The 17,992-nt window shown below is 40.5% G+C and overlaps 1 protein-coding gene across 7 annotated transcripts in view; it reads right to left on the bottom strand.

The window, feature by feature from the left end:
- The window catches only part of RGS7 (regulator of G protein signaling 7), a 588,990-nt gene that overhangs the window by 282,749 nt on the left and 288,249 nt on the right, over nt 1–17,992 (bottom strand). The window lies entirely within an intron of this gene.

The raw sequence follows: 17,992 nt of genomic DNA, 5'->3' as shown, positions 1-17,992 counted from the left end.
AGAGGCAAAATGGCAGAGTTTCACAGGTATACGTCCTTCTGGGGGCGTTCCACCAGTAAAGGAAAGAATGCGTCAGGTGAGCATGCATACAACTCCAGTAAACACACTGCACACGCTCACGTCCCAAGTGCTAGCAGGCCACTATGTATGTGGGCAGCTCACCCCAAGGGAAGAAGCAAGGGAAAAGGGATGCAGGACACCAGAAACATGCCAGCATGGAAAACCCTAAGTCCAAGGTCAAACAGGGCACTTGTCCTCCGAGATGCCCTCTTGGCCCTCTTCCAAGTGTACTTTGTTTTCTTTGAATTCATTTGATTTCTTTGAATTCTTTCTTCTGAGGAGGGAAGAATTGAGGTTGCTGCAAACCCGTATGGATTCACGGCCGGTAACTCAGGTACCTGCCATCGCTAACATATTTTGTTGCCATGTGACTCGGATAACTTCCAGCTGTAACAATGTTAGCTTGTCTGTATCTTATTTCACCAGCAGGCTGGAAAGTACTTAAGTGTAAAGACGATGTCCATCTTTGAATAATCTGAGACAATTAGCTCCATGCCTTGCATGCAGTAGGCATTCAATATTTACTTTTAAAATGATGAGGAGTTGAGATGGATTCATGCAACAATTTTGACATTAACCAGGTGAAATCTAAGGTCCTTTCTCAGAGTGTGTGATTCAGGCATTGATTGAATACTCTTCTCGAAGGAATTGGCTGCGTCTGCACAGATTCACCTCTGATTTGCTCCTCAATTTACTGCAATCTGATTTCAGCCCCACTGATGCCCCTGCATCTCTGCTTGCTAAAGTTGACAACACACCTCAAAAGGCATTTCTTGTCCTAATCTATTGCATCTCCTGAGAACATCTAATATTGTTAACTATCCCCTCTTCCTTAAAGCACTCATCTCCCTTGAACTGAGTAACACAGTGCTCCTGACTTCTCTCCATCCATCTCTCAGGGTGCTATGCTTGGTCTTCCTTTTAGGATCTGCTTTCCTTACCTAGATCTACAATGTTGGGATCTCCCAAGGGTCCGTCACTGGTCCTTCTCTTCTCGCTTTCCACACTGTACTCCTTGGGCTTTACCATTCATATGGTAAGGATTTTTAAATCTATAGCTCCAGCCCAGATCTTTCTGTTGAGCTTCAGACTTGGTATAGTGGTAAAAAGTGATAACTTACTTTAAAATCCTTCCATACAAACAGTATATATGTGTAGAGCAGATTAGTCAGCATTTGAAATATCTAAATCTGGAATCCACACTCTAGGAACAGATAGGAATTTGCAGTACCTAATCAGGGATCCATATTCAGAGGTAGCTTCAAAACTGCTTCCTACTGTGTTAACAATCTCTCCCAGAAGGCCAAATTAGACAGCAATGTTAAACATAATTTTTCGTTTGTGGATGAGTGATGCATGAACTATATGTTTGGCCATAGGAAGGGGGTGTAAAGACTCAGGAAGCCCAACAGCCCCTGAAACACCACTCACTGCCTGGCTTCCTGGTTCTGTGTCTCTTCACAAAGAACTCTGCTACCTGTGGTTGGTTGGTCCTACCACACGCAAAGCTCAAGTCTCATTGTATCTTGAACACCTATTGGATAGCACCTTACATGTCAAGTTCAACAGGTCCAAAATGGAACTGATCCTCTTTGCACAAAATTGATCCTCCTTCTATGTTCTTTTACATAGTAAATGGATCTACACTCACTCAATGGGCCAAATCAGAAATCTGGACATTAGTCTTAACTTCTCCCATTCTCATCATATCCACAGTCAGTCAATTACCAAATTCCATCAACATCATCACCTAAATCATTCTCAAATTCACCCATTTCTCTCCCACTCCACGGGCACCTCCCAAACCTAGGCCACCAGCTCCTCTCTCCTGTCCCCAGTTGGACCCCTCCTACTCTATTCTCTATACATCAGCCAGAGTATCTCAGGAAATGAAAATCTGTAGTCTAATTATTAATATATTGTTACTTATAGGAAAAAAAAGGCTGATAGAGAAAATATCTAACGACTATTAAAATAGTACAGGTACCAACAAGTCAAAACAAATGCCAAGTCACTTACAGTGAAAAATAGTTATAAAACACCACTTTAAACAAGCCAGGTTATTGTTGCAATTATCCTAACTTTGTTATGTTGTAGATTGGGCATATCACTGTTAACCTTTGTTTCCTTTACACCAAGCAGTGCTTGACAGACAGCAGGCTCTTATTGAAAAAATGAAAGAATATGAATGGGAAAAAATTCAATCAATCAACCTTTTTTCCCCCCCCCACTTCCACTCCCAGTTTTCCTCTTAAGGATGGAGTATGCCTCAAACCAAGAAACTGAGAAGTTTCCCTAAATCCTATTGGTTGGTAGCCTGGACTTAAAAGCAACTGACTTCTTGGTTTTCTATCAGCGTTTACTTAACTCTATATAGTATACCATATGAGATGTATCATTGCTATAAGGTTAATGATAGTTACAGGGCCCAGTCAAACATCTCACAGGGCCTATACTCTGTGCCACTTAGTAGTATGATGCATCTTGGCCCAGAGATTTGCAACCTTGGCCTGGGGATTTCCAGGAGACAAGACCACCTCAGCACAGATGCAGTTCTCATTAACCTTAAAGCTTAGCGTTACAAGAATAGTTTCAACTCTCTTTGTGAAAGAAATACCTTGTAACTGACCCAGAAGGAATACAGGTATAAGGAAAGGGCAAGAATCCCCAAAGCTCTAAGAATGGTCTCTGGATGGAAGCCCTCCTGGTCAATGGGTCACCTGCCCTTCAGGCTGTGCCAGGCCCATGCCACCACCTGCTCCCACTACATGTCTTGTAAGGGTTCTGCCAGAATAAACTGCATGAGCATCAGATGGTGCCTAAGACTCAGTTTTGATGGGAATCAAACCAATGGAAAAAAGTTTCCACTAGAAAAGCTGGTTACCTAGAGTCAGCCAAGATCCCCAAGACTGACAGTCCAGCTCAACAGATGTTCATGGACAACCTCCAGCAATTATAATGATGAATGAGTCACGCCCTCTTTTTCTTGTAAAGGTCACTGTATTTTGGTGGAAATAAGCATGTGTTTGAGTCATTTAAGTAAACAAATGTTGAAGCTGTGTTATCCAACAGGCAGACTAAACTCATATTTAGGATATCAGCATAGCAGGACACTGAGGACATCAAGAAAAATTTAGAAGAGTTCGACAGAATTGATATAAAAAAAAAAAATCACCAATGGACAAATTCAGAGCTTTACAGATCTCCTTACCCTTATGTTGTGATTTAACATGATTTTTATTATGTGGGGTTATGCAATAGTTTGGTCTCCCCAATAAAAGGGACCTCTTAAATCTTAATCTATTCCTAATAAGTGCTAAAATAGATACATAAATAGGGTGTTTGGGAGCACACAGGAGGACGATTAAATAGGCTAAGGCCGGGGAGAGTAGGGAACAGGTGAGGAGAAGGCAGTGTCAAAAGGAGGGATGCCTGAGCTAAGTCTTGAGGGGCAAATTAAGCAGGTGAAGATTTGGAAAGCTAGGAGAGGTATACTGTTCCTCTGGTGGGACCCACTCACTCCTCTGAGCTAGACCTCCCAATACTTCCTGCCAGCCAAGACCATCATCTGTTAACTCCCTATTATCTATGACATCTGCCCCACTGAACCTTCACTCTCTGTGAAATTCTGAGTCTGCACCTCCTAAGAGGTCTACCTAGCTCCAAACACCATGCTTGGTCGTATCTCAACATGCAAGAATCACAACATATTTGTTCCATTCCAATAAGGCTAATTGCTCATGGTTTCTCTTTTTGTTTTTCCTTCAGTGATCACCTACACTTCTGTTAGTCATTAAACAAACGGCAGCTGGCATCATCACCAACGTTCAAAACCTTATTCAAAAGTGATCTTCTATGGGAAATCTTTCCCAGTGGTTAATACTCACATGGAAAGGGCTTCCTTCTCATGAAAAGCGACCAAAGCACTTTGCTTAACATTGTGTATCCATAAATATTTATCCATTAAAAACAGGCATCTGCATGGCAAGTCCCAAAAGGATGATTTACCCAAGACTGCAAACTCCTCAGCTAACCACATCCCATCTCTCTTTGCTTCACATCACGCTGCTATCCCCTCAAATGCTTGGCTGGCCAACACCCATACAGTACAGTCACAAAGATTCATCAAGTCCTCACTTCGTTTTTATTCAACCTTATTCCCTCACAATTTCTCACTACCATCAGATTACCAGTGAAAATTTGATCAGAGAGACTGAGGTAGGAGAGATGCAGATTATTTAAATCTCGCAATGGAAGTTAATAGTTCTGAAGAACTAGAGCATTTCATATGGGAGCGATATCAAAATAGATGACCTAGAACTGAAGTAGTTTTCCCCAGACTCTGCAGTTACTGAATTGACTCCCGAGGCTGCTCATATTTTCCAGCTATTTCTGAAAAGAAAAATAAACAAATGCAATACCCCCTTTTTTCCCCAACGGTCTTTGCTTCTTTATACATACTAAAGTGTGCTCCTTAACCCACTTATCCTGTGAGATGCCTAAAAATGGCTTCTCGGGTGAAATAATTTCAGGAAACACTGTGGAGTATAGCCCTGCTTTGAAGATTCACAGTGAACACTAACGTGTTAAAGACCCTATTACTTCTGTAAAGAGCCTAGTTTGACTTCGTTAACTCTTCCTTTCACAAGTGTATTTGGGCCCAGATCAAGTTTCCCCTTCCCACAGTATTATCAACAACACTCCATACAAAGGGGGGTTGGAAACAGCCATGTTACTCCTCCACTGAACTCACACACAGGGATACAACTATTGTGTAGTCTGAGGCGTTCATTTCAACCCTGGAGAGTCATTCAAAGTAGCGAACAGCTTTTTGATGTTTGCTTTGTTTGGTTGCAGAAAATAAGCACAGGGCAGACAGTTCTTCAGTGATAGTTCTTTACTTGCATAAAGCTAGTATGGATTATCCCAACTTCTATAACGACAGCAGTTACCACTGGGATGCAAAAGAAGCAGAAAGCAAAATAGGAGTTCTAAGGAGCAGGAGCATTAGCATTGCACTATAATGCTGCAGTCTAAGCAGGCATTCCATTACTGGGTTGACGGTGAATACAAAGTGGAGGTTCAATCACCACACACACTTACTCAGTAGCCTCCTCTAAAAAAGGCAGTACATGTCGTGTTTTTGGCTTGGATGAAGGCCTATCAACCATCAGGAAAAGCGCAGGTTTCCACACAGAGATTCAGAGCAGAACTACAGCGTCTCAGCACGTGAATCCCAAGAGGCAGGTGATTTAGTCAATAGGCCCCAAAGCAGCTATTTTAAACACAGGGCCTATTCTCTTTAAAGGTACAAGATTTATTTATTTACAGGCCATTTAAAATTTCCTGCTTTCACCGGCTTTTGATCTGGACTCAGGTATTGTGTCTTGTCCTATTTTCCAACATGTAACAATTCCTTGCAATTATAATATTCACCCATCCATCCATTTGGCTAACATTACTGACAACCTATTATGTGCCAAGCACAGCTCTGTTTTTTGATTGCATGTAAAAATGATGGTGATATTATAATGAATGAAATAAGCATTTATTTTGGCAATCCAAGTAAAATTTACCTGTATTGAAGAATGTAGAGGATCTTGTCAGGAAACTAAGGCCACCGCCACATCAAAGAAATCAAATAAAGCCAGGCACAGTGGCTCATGCCTTTAATCCCAGCACTTTGGGAGGCCGAGGAGGGTGGATCACCTGAGGTCGGAAGTTTGAGACCAACCTGACCAACATGGAGAAACCCTGTGTCTACTAAAAATACAAAATTAGCCAGGCGTGGTGGCGGGTGCCTGTAATCCCAGCTACTTGGGAGGCTGAGGCAGGAGAATCGCTTGAACCCGGGAGGCGGAGGTTGCAGTGAGCTGAGATCGTGTCATTGCGCTCCTGCCTGGGCAACAAGAGTCAAACTCCATCTCAAAAAAAAAATAAAAGAAAGAAAGAAAGAAATCAAATAAGAGAAAGGTGCTATGCTTTTTGTCGCTCACTGTTTTTCACAAGACACCTATATCGGAATCCCTGGAAGTACCTATTTAAAATGCAGATTCTGCTGGGTGTGGCAGCTCCCATCAGTAATCCCAGCACTTTGGGAGGCTGAGGTAGGAGGATTGCCTGAACCCAGGAACTGGAGACCAGCCTGGGCAAGATAGAGAGACCTGGTCTCTACAAAAAAAAAAAAAAATTAACCAGGCTAATTTTAGCTCACACCTGTAGTCTCAGCTACTGGGGAGGTTGAAGTGGGAGGATCTGCTTGAACCTGGGAGGTCAAGGTGTAGTGACTGCACCACTGCATTCATACCTGACAACAGAGTGAGGCCCTGTCTCAACAACAACAACAACAACAAATACCAAAGATTTGGCTAGGTGAGGTGGCTCACGCCTGTAATCCCAGCACTTTCAGAGGCCAAGGCAGTAGGATGGCTTGAGCCCAGAAGTTCCAGACCAGTCAGGCAACAAGACCTCATTTAAAAAAAAAAAAGAGAAAGAAAGAAAGAAAAGTCAGAACCCAGGAAGCTGCATTTTTAGCAGTACTCTGGATGTTCCTTGTGCAATTCATAGTGCCATATCCATCCCTTTCACGAAGGAGGTGAAAAGAGGCACACATTCTCTCCAATAGAAACACCTCCACGTTCACATCTATTATTTATCGGGTTTCCTGTAGGATGTCTTCAAAAAAAAAGGATGCAAGAAAAATATCACTTCTTTTAAGCGTAGCATCATTAGAAAGTCACATCTATGAGACCCTTTAGCTGCCCCATCGTTGTATTTTAAATGTGGCCTAGCAGAGAAACCATGGATTTTAGAATCAGAAAGATACACCTCCACCACTTACTAGTTACGTAAATTTGACAAGCTAATTTGTCTGTGTGAGACTTGATTTTCTCAGCTATAAAATGGGGACAATAGCAAAAAATACTGATAAGATAATCAGATTAAAAGATATATTATAGATATAGATATAATAGATATATGATAGATAAACACCTGGCAAATGAGTGGGCTTACACTGGGTACTCCCCAAAATTTGCCCCTCACCCCTTCTAAATTCTGCCAAATTTTATAGAGCAGCTATATAAAAATTATTTGTATGTGTTTTCTTAAATGCTGTTCTTAAGACATTGGCCTTTATGTTGTAGGAAACACCTTGATCCCAGGTTGAAGTTCAATACTTATGTTAACATGTTATCTTTATATTTTATATCAACGAGAGTTATTTAAACCACTATATTTCTATTCAGCTTAAATTATCAGAAAATTTAGACGTGAAATTAATGCTCAAAATAAAAAATGTTTCTCCTCTCTATATTATTTATAGTTATTTTTAAAAACAAATCATCCATTTAGTATTCAACAAATCATTTTGGCCATCCAATAAATTTATTGACAGAGTATATCATCAAGAGGAAGAGCTAAGTCTTATTGCCTGCATGTAATACACTTTATTTATTGACTGAGTGATGACGGACAAGCTATTTTTTAGCCTCAAACTCCTCAAGTGTTAAATTAGGCTAATAATAGTATCTCACAAGATTATTGTGGGGATTACACAAATCACATACTTAGAACAATACCTGGCATTTGGCATGCACTCTAGCAATGTTATTCAGTATTATTTACCAAAGCATAGTTACTGAAGATACACAGTAAAAAAGCATCTTAGAAAGGTAAAAAGAGCATATAAACTTACCTAAGTGGAAGTAAGTGTAGTATGAAGTATACCTTATAAATGAATAATGGAGTAAATGAAATTCTCATTTATCTCACCTAATGCAAGAAAACTCAACTACCAACATTATGGAATTTTGATTTGATATCACTCCTAACTCTATTTTCACTCTTCCTGAAGGTGTTCCTCATTTTCCCTCCTTGAGTCTGTCTATATGCAAGAATGGATGAGCAATCAGAAACGTGTGCTCACTGATACGTGGATATAGACCTCTGAAGCACTACCCCGTTCTAAGATGGTCCCCACTCAAAGGGATCATGCTGAAGAAAGGAGACTCTTGCAGCTCAGGTTTGCTCTGATCTCCATAGCATAAGCAACACAAATAAACTACAGTCATAGGACTTTCGTTAAATGCTAAGTTGAAGATCTCAATTTCTGTTTGCTTCCTCTTAGCCATATTCCAGGTTCATTATCATTAAAAACAAAACAACGTGTAATCTTAACTTAATATATACAATTAGCAACACTGTGTGCTCAACGTATCTTTCTCAAGTTATTGCAAACTTCTTTCTTTTTTCCTAAGAAACCCCACCTCTTTAGATGAGCCCAACTCTTCACACTCTTTCCTCTTGCTCCTCAAATTATAATCACCACCACATCAAAGACCCAGTAAAAGGCACTCACTGAAGCTTTTAAATTAAAGTACTTGAATGACTTAGAAATAGGAATCACAAAACAAATCTATTTAGATGCATTTGTGCAGAACCTTCCTAGAAGTTTAGGTGAAACTGACCTACTTGGCCCTTTAGCTCACTATGTGAGGAAATAAGATAGAATCTTCAAAGAAACTTGGTGGTCAAGAAGCCTCTGGGACCAGTGAAACAAATAATTAATTTAGAGTGAAAAGAGGGGACAAGAAATGTTTCCCTCTGGGCCTGAAATATAGTGTGCCCTACTTTGCATAAGTTAGATTCGGGAGGTTTGAATTTTCCAAAGGGCTTAGTGGCTAATGAGCTGTGTGAAGTTGCCGATCGTGTGTCGTTGAGCCTACTCATTCCCATTTCTCATCAAAAGCTGTAATAGTTACATGCAGCAAAAGAAATGATCTCTACTATGTGTTTGGGGCTTGTCTTTCTTGTGGCCTCCTTTTTACTTCTATTACGACACTTACGACACTGTGCTATGAAGATCAATTCTCTCTTCCCACTACAGCCAAAGCTTTTGAAGTATAAGGACTGTGCCCAACTTCACTCTGTATTCCATGATCCTAGCTTGACATATACCAGGCATTCAATCAATAATCAGTGTTTGTCAGATAAGTGGGCTGGTATGAAGACCACCAAGAGCTATCTTTCCAGGGCTTTAAACACCTCTATACTCAGCCAGTAGAACATTCAAGTAAAATACAGAAACCTACTGAATAATGAGGTGTTTTTTTTTGTTTGTTTCTTTTTTTTTTGAGATGGAGTCTCAATCTGTTGCCCAGGCTGGAGTGCACTGGCATGCTCTCGGCTCACTGCAACCTCCGCCTCCTATGTTCCAGTGATTTTCCTGCCTCAGCCTCCTGAATAGCTGGGACTACAGGTGTGTGCCACCACGTCCAGCTAATTTTTTATTTTTAGTAGAGATGGGATTTCACCATGTTGGCCAGGCTGGTCTCAAACTCCTGACCTCAGTTGATCTGCCCGCCTTGGCCTCCCAAAGTGCTGGGATTACAGGCATGAGCCACTGCACCTGGCCTACAATGAGATATTTTCTAAGAAGAATATCTGCAAATAGGTTAATTATTATAGGCATAATTTTCATCAGAACACTAAAAATTTATGTTTGCTAACTAGTTTTGGGCCTAATAGTTTAGATGCATAAGGAATTGCTCCCATCTGAATGTAAATAGAGAGTATGTGATGGGCTGAGTCCAAGAAAATTAAATCATAAAACCGAAGTCCAACATTTAAAATTTTAAAAAGCAGCAAGACAGAAAGGAAGACAGCGACTGAAACGCATGAGTTTTCCTGCTGACCACAAGTACCCTAGCAGTTAGAAGTGGGATGAAAGCTAATAACACAATACTCAGCTGCATTAATTCAGTGGGTCAGTATTTTTATCAGAGAGAGTAAACTTTACTTTGCTTTTGGGTTCCATCCACAAATTTTGTGTGTGTGTGTATATATATATAGTGTGTGTGTGTATATATATATATATTAAAAATATTGTGTATATATATAACATTATTTGTATAATCAAGTTTTAAAGACCCATATTTGGTTGCACTAAATAATCAAAGCTAAGAAAATCTGGACTTTGTGAATTTCTTCTAGCTTTTTCTCCTTATTCTGCTCTATGACAGCTCATAACCACAGCTAAAACATCCTGAATATCTTCCATCAGCAGTCAGGTACTATGGTAATACATTACCTAGATTAACTCATTTGAGATTTACAACAACTTTTATTAGTCTCTTTATTGCAGATGAAGAAACAGAAGCACCATAAAACTAGGGAACCAGTCCAAGGTCAAAAAGTTTATGAGGGGAGGAGCTGAGTTAGATCAAGGGAGTGTGGCTTCTGAGTCTGAATCCTGATCCCTGCCTCACATCACCTTTTCTTGAGAGAGACTTGGAAATGGAAGACAGAGGGAAGCAGTGTACTTTATTTTAAAGTCCTGATGAGTGGGAGAAAGATGTTTAAAATATAGATGCAGCTTAGATGTTGATATAGTTCAGATGTTGTCCCTGCCCAAATCTCATGATGAATTGTGCTCCCTAACGTTGGAGGTGGGGCCTGGTGGGAGATGACTGGATCATGAGGGTGGATTTCTTGTGAGTGGCTTAGCATCATCCCCTTGGTACTGTTGTTGCAATAGGAAGGGAGTTCTCTCAAGATTTGGTTGTTTAAAAGTGTGTAGCACCTCCCCCTCCTCTTGCTCCTGCTTTTCACCTGTGTATGTCTGTTCCTCTTTTGACTTCTGTCATGACTGGAAGCTCCCCGAAGCCTCCCCAGAAGCAGATGTCTCCATGCTTCCTCTATAGCCTGCAGAACCATGAGCCAATTAAACCTCTTTTCTTTACAAATTACTCAGTCTCGGATATTTCTTTACAGCAAGAATGTCCTATAGGATGTGGATACTTTTCTCCCCCAGTCTTGGCCACTATCATGTCCTTTAAGTTATCAGAGATATATAGGTGTTTTCAAACTAGTAGCGTATTTTTGTATAAATAAGAAATTAGTAATTGATTCTCACTTATTCCATTTCTCCAGAGATACAACGCTGACACATCCCTAATTTAAAAACATTTTACCACCTAGTGGTGGGTACCTTGAGAAACCGCCAGATACTGCAATAGCTCAGAGCAATCAAGAAGAACGGGGGAAAATTTGCTAATATAAATTATAAGTGGAACCATTTACATCTTGGTAAATCTTACCTATATAAGTCAATAAAAGAAAAATAAAAGCATTATATGAATGATAATTATGATGGGAAGAAATTATATAGTAATATCAGTCTCCTTGGAGAGGGTGGATAGTAGTATAACACCCTTCTCATTTCTTTAATTTTTCATATGTGGCTTTTTGTACCACTGAAATGGTAAACCACACATGAGGGTGTGGCTGAAAGGGATGTTTAGTGTATGTACAAAAATGCAGGAGAAGCACACCCTAGTCCTTTGCTGACATATTTCTGAAACATCAGAAAATATTCTAATCAAAACCGCTGTTGACTGGAACAGGATAGTAGAAAATTCAACTGAAACAAAAGTAAATGAAAGAAGAAAAACAATCAGAGTATTTATTAAGAAGAATTTATATATCATAAATTCCTTCTATTTTACTGGGTACCTTATTTGACCATTTATCCTTGCAACAATGTTGTGAGAAAGGTATTGGTATCCTCATTTTACTGATGAGAAAATGGGGTTTCAGATGCTGCAGATGTCCAACGTCACACACAAGTTAGGCAGGTTTCAAAGAGGTTCAGATGACAAAGCCTCTGCCTAAGATGACACCTCACCTAAGTAGGACAGCAGTCACCTGCTCACAGGGAGGTGATCCACACTTCTGCTCTGATGCCAAGTCTCAGGTGGACAGAGGTGAAGGGGACATAACATCTGGAAACATGAGTAGAAGAAAGTTCACCAGGGGCAGTGGATCTGGTCATTTTCGTGAAAGATAAATGGACAGGTTGCTTGCTGATAGCTTGCAGTGCTATTCCAGATAGGCTGGTAACCCAAATAACTTGTGGAATTCTCCACTGCTGAAGAGAAATGGAAAAAAAGAAAAGGCACCGGCCAAGAAGTCATTCGATTACGCTAAACAGAATCAATTAGTTTACGCCTTTTCACTTTCATAGCTGGGGAATGAGCGGTTTCCTAATGTTTTCTGGCCTCATTGCATGACTGCTTTTTAAGTTCACCTTGACCTAAAGGCAACCTTACAAAATGCTTTGCAAAGATGTGAAAATGTTGCATTCCACATGGTTGTGAATAGAAAGAGCTTCTTGAGGCCTTGATTAGGGCTGGGTGGAGTTAAGCCTGAGACAGATGATGGCTGCACTGCAGGCCCAGCTGCCCTGCCCATGGGCACAACAGCAAACCCAGAGACCATGCAGGGAGGCTGGGAACAGGCCAGGTTTAAATTAGGCATAGGATTCGGCAAGCCACTACATAAAAATATGACAGCCCAACAGAAGGCCACGTTTGGGTAGCCAGCCGTCAAGTGCAACGTGGGAGGTGTCCTGTCTGGAGGAGAAAATGGGAGAGAATCCACCATAAGAACATGACTCAAAGGGGTCAGTGATGGGCATAAAAATAAGTCCATTGCTTCTCAGAAATCTTGCCAAGAGGACTGGGTTTCTAATCCAAGCAAACACCGTGAAACAGAACAAGAAGAACATGATTGTCCTCCTTTTCCTGATATTTACTAAACCTGTATTTTCTAACTATCTTGGTGGCAGGTAGCATTTTCTATAAAAACCTAGCTTTCTCTAGTACTTTTGCTTTTTTTTTCTGTCTCTATAGAAATTTCACCTTAGTTTATAGCTGGAGGAACATACTCTTCATTTCATTTTCCTATCTGCCTTGCTGGGCAGGTGGTTTTGGACTGAACTGATTACATTTTAGGTAACAGGATATTTCTCAGAGCTAGCATGTCTTGCTGGGTATTTTGAGATTCACCGAAAATAAAAAGAAAAACTGAAAAGAAATCCATTCACCTTTCATGGCAGTAATTTAGTAGACATTCTGTGGTTTCTGTTAGGGATTGACCTGAATAGAAAGTTAGATTAGTCTAAAAAAAAAAGTAGAATCTGGTTTACCAAATTCCTCAGTTTCTGTTCTTATGCCTTAGATAACATGTATAGTTCAAATATAATCACAAATAAGTAAAAATATGTCAGGCCTATGTTTAAGCGGTTTTTTTTTTTTAAATTTACTATCAGTGATGTTTTCATCAAAACATTTTTATTCTCTGATCTTTAGTCACTTTACTGTAAAATGAAGATAAAGTCAGTTCTGTTTACCTCACAAGTCTTTTGAAAGACTCCAATAAAACACTGTGTAGAATCTTGGTGTTAAGCCTTAGGTGTTCAGTGAATTTTAAGGTATAATTTTACTATCTCCACAAAAAAATAAAAAAAATTTAGCTGGGCATAGTGGTATATGCTTGTAGTCCCAGCTACTTGGGAGGCTGAGATGGGAGGATCCCTTGGGCCCAGGAGTTCAAGGCTATAGTGAGCTATGATCACACTATTGCACTCCAGCCTGACAGATGACAGAGCGAGACCCCTCCAAAAAATAAAACAAAACAAAAACAAACAAACAAAAAAAACAAGAAACAAAGAAAAGGAAAGAATATACTATGTGATAGTTGTTAATTAGAATTTTATTTTGTCTTATTGAAAAATTTCTTCTCACTTTAAAATTTACTAGAGTAAGTTGGAATTACTAGTTTTTCAGAAACAGAGACAGCTAGAAGGCCATCTTCATGACATCCCTCATTATAGATCAACAACCAAGTGATTTAACCGGTAAATATATCTTGAAAGACATCTGATAAACACATGATAAACACATAGCACATCTGATGAGTTAAGCCAGGTGCAGGTAAAAGCTACATTTTTCATTGAAACACCATAGTGCTAGAAATTTCTAAAAGACCTTGAGTGGTGATAGTTGTAGAGGATGGCCTGGCCAAAGTGCCCTGTGGCCTTGCATGCTCCCACAAAAGCCATGTAGACAAGACTCAATGGTGTTGGAGCCATGTCTGGGCAGAATGCTCTGTGTTCCTTTCTGGAACATGGCACGATGAGCATGCTATCCATGGCTGTCGCAGGCCATTTCACATCCACCTCCCTATCTTGCAGGAGGCTCTGTGTCCTACAGAAGGTCGTCATGAGGCTGCTTCCCATCAACCTACCTGGTACCAGTGAGGCACGGAATTTTCCACCTCTCCCTTCTTGGATACAGCTGCAGACTGTAAAACCATGCAGCTCTAGTATGAAATTGACTTCTCAACTACAGAGTGGCTCACTCCCTGTGTTGTGTGTCTTCCAGTCCCTCCAGGTTGATGGTGTCCTGTGGGAACAGGGATGTGACCCTGAAGAAGTATGTGCTGAGTTATTGAAGTTGAATCAATGCTTTTCTCCAGGTGTGTGTATTTATGCACCTGTCTTTTCTCGAGAGGACTCCCTAAGCTCCCAGTCAGGTAGTATGCACATAATAGCACCAGAGGCAGGCTGGAAAAAGGGGGTCAAGCTCTCCAAGTTCAGTAATATAGGCATGTACTTACATGCCTTTTCTATCCCAGGTCTTGCCACTACCTGGTGTTCTCAAGTCAGGAGCTTCTCAGTATTTTCAAATAATAAAACTCTGTGGCCTTCCTGGGAGGCTGCATGGAGTAGGGGAAGACCCTGGAGATCTAGCTTCCTTTAGATCCATTCTTACAATAAATTCATCTCTTTCCAGCCCTGTTCCTCAATTTCATTTCTCATGGTGCTGAGTTCCATGGGGCAAACTGGTTGATTAATCACAGGGATCTCCATGTTGAGAGCTGGGTTGTAGCTCTATCCTTTCTGCTAAGGCAATTACTGCTCTTCCATCATTTCCCTTATTCAAAAAAAAAAAAAAATCCACATCTTTCATTCATTATTTCCTTCTGTCTTGTTCTCCTTGTCCTTGTGGATTACCACCTTTCGAACATTTCTTTGTTGCAGCTTCTATGGGTTTGGGGAAGAACAGGAGACTAACTCTATTGGCTAGTCTTCCATCCGTAATGAGAAATTCCCAGCGCAGGTGGGTGGAATATGCATCCTTTTTGCATCCTTAGTGCATTTCACAGAACCTGACTATAGAAGGTGCTCAAAAAGAAATCAATATTGAAAAGGTGGTTACATACAACAAATGTACACTTTGACTACAAAGTTAGATAAACTAGTTTGTTCAGCAAGCATTTCCAGAGTATAGTATTCTATACTAGGACCCTTGACACTGTATGCAAGGGCAGATAAAACACAATTCTTATTCTTTATTGTCAGTAACATGGTGAAACTCCCTTGGGATGGGGTGAATCTGCAAAATTTCAGTGGGAGCAAGAGCGTGCACTACCCAGGCTTATGTCCTAGTCTTTCCAGTGTGTGGGAGTAAGAAAAAGTCACAGAAACCTGATTACAGTCATACAGTTAATAAGTTAACAGACAACACCCTGTGGAATTAATTCACCTTTCAATATCCATTATAAATGCCACCTTTCTTCTCGAATCTCTGCAATTGTGGCAAGCCAAGTTTATGCCATACCTTAGTGATAAAAGTAGAGATGATTCACTGTCTTTCTGTCTTTGTCTCTTTGTTCGTTTTTTCTTTTCTTTCTTTTTTTTTTTTTGATAGAGTTTTGCTTTGTTAGAGTACTGTGGCACGATCTCAGCTCACTGTAACCTCCGCCTCCCAGGTTCAAGTGATTCTCGTGCCTCAGCCTCTTAAGTAGCTGGGATTACAGGTATGTGCCACCATGCCTGGCTAATTTTTGTATTTTTAATAGAGATGGGGTTTTGCCAGGTTGGCCAGGCTGGCAAACTCCTGACCTGAAGTGACCCACCCATCTCAGCCTCCCAAAGTGCGGGGATTACAGGCTTGAGTCATCATGCCCTCCTGTCTCTTAGTTGGTTTTAATTTTAAGAGGAAAAATGGTGCTTTGTTGTTTTTTTTGCTGCCCAAATAAACAGAAGTATGCAACTTTAAAAGAAAATTTTCAGCCAAGGGTAAAAAAATAAAAATAACCAAACTGGTGTCAGATGCAAAGAATCCCTTGAAAACAGGTGAGGATTGAGGAAGAGAGAAGGATGCTTAAGAGGGATCTGTTATTCAAAAATCAATTACCAGAAACCCAAGTTAAACTAAAGGAAGTGGGAATTTAATGTCTCAGTAGCTGTAAAGCTTCAGGTACAGCTGGAGCCAGGTATTCAAATACAATTGTTAGGTTCTTCTCTTTTCTGTACTGGCTTCACTTTCAGACAAATTTCATTCTCATGTTCACACCTAACAGCTTAGCAATCAGTGCAGAGAGATTCTCTTTCCCCAACAGTTCTGGCAAAAGTACTGGCCACAAGTCTCTGACTTGCCAAACCTGAGTCACATTCCTCCTCCTCACCCTCACTACAGAGGATTGGGTTGCCTTGCTCAAACCATATGAACCAAGAGTCAGGTCAGGTGGTCACACAAAGGAAATCCAAGGAAATGGTGCCAGGAAAAGGGGAGAAGGCTTTTAAGCCAGTAAATACGATAGCTACAATTAGTGTAAGATAATATGGCCTTGGAGTTTTGACTGCATCACCACTCAAAAAAATATTTAAGTTCTGAGATAAGCCAAATTGCTTAGCACAGAGGGCTGGTTTGGAGTGTAGCTATTTTTGAATTATTTACTGAGCTTCCCACTGCATTGGCCCCCAGCAACTCTTAGCATCCATTTCTTGCTAAAAGGCCACCTGACCAGAAAGGTTAAGAGAAATATCCAATAGCCTCTACAGAAAGAGTAGAATATTTATTTTTAGCTTTATGATATTTGTTCTTAAATGCTTTCAGCCTGGAATGACTTCAATGAGATTTGTACATTTAAAGGCTGCCCAAAAAAGAAGGGGGAAAAGTCAAATATTAAAGAAAATCTCACATCCAAAAGTGGAAGATTCTTTAAACTTTTAAAGAAAATGTTAGTTCTATTTTTAACTCACTTTCGGGTTGTGTAAGGCTTAAGACTAAGATAAGGAGAAATAGGTCAAGCAACAAAAAAACTTGAAAACCAGAAGACTTATACTTGGGAAAATCATTAACCTTTTGTTAACCCTAACCCTAACCTCCTTTGTGACGAGGAGAAAAAGAGAGAGAAAGGAGGCCCTTCTACGTGCAATCCAGGGCTCAGTCATCTCAGAATTTTCCGAATACGGGCCCTGGATCAGGGGTGTCCAATATTTTGGCTTCCCTGAGCCACATTGGAGGAAGAATTGTCTTGGGCCACACATAAATCACACTAACGATACCTGATAAGAAAAAAAAATGCAAAAAAAGTCTCATCATGTTTTAAGAAAGTTTACAAATGTGTGTTGGGCCACATTCAAAGTCATTCTGGGCCACATGCAGCCTGTGGGCCATGGGTTGGATAAGCTTGCCCTAGATGATTTTTCTAGAAGGAAATTTGTTCTGAAAGAGAGTAGTCAGTAATACACAATTTCGTGAAGATGTCTGGGTTATGAGAATTGTCCTACTGGGAAGAGCTACCAAAATAGCTCCTCACCTTAAGGTACTGTGGAGTGAAAGTCACCAGGTGCTTTCCATCAAGTTTACACCAAGCTTTGCTTTCTGAACTTTTTAAACCATCAGTACAACTCTTTTTGAATGTATCTTCTAGGTTGGCTGTTAGAGCTTCTAGGTTGGCTGTTAGAGTGATACATCCGTCACCCCATTCTACTCCAAATTCATTTGAAATTGGCAATTTTCAAGTTCCAACCTGCAATGGCTTAACACTCGAGGCCTCCCTAAGATGGCACTGAACATAGCCCAGGCTGCCTGGAGGACCCCACAGAGAGGCCGTGGAGCATGACAGGGAGCTGTCCCTGGCATGATGTATGCAACATGGCTTATTCTGTTTCATCCAGGTTTTACGTCTCTCGGATTGAGCCTCTTCTAGGATGCTATCCGTTTACCTCCACGTCTCTCTTTCTCTTTGCCTTTTCCTGGTTGAGTCCTTCCCGGGTTAACCCAGCCCTCCTGATGGC

Source organism: Trachypithecus francoisi, unplaced genomic scaffold, assembly GCF_009764315.1.
Source record: "Trachypithecus francoisi isolate TF-2019V2 unplaced genomic scaffold, Tfra_2.0 Lachesis_group5, whole genome shotgun sequence".
NCBI classification, from domain to species: Eukaryota; Metazoa; Chordata; class Mammalia; order Primates; family Cercopithecidae; genus Trachypithecus; species Trachypithecus francoisi.
The sequence above is the reverse complement of the archived record's forward strand: the minus strand, read 5'-3'. Positions and strand labels throughout refer to the sequence as shown.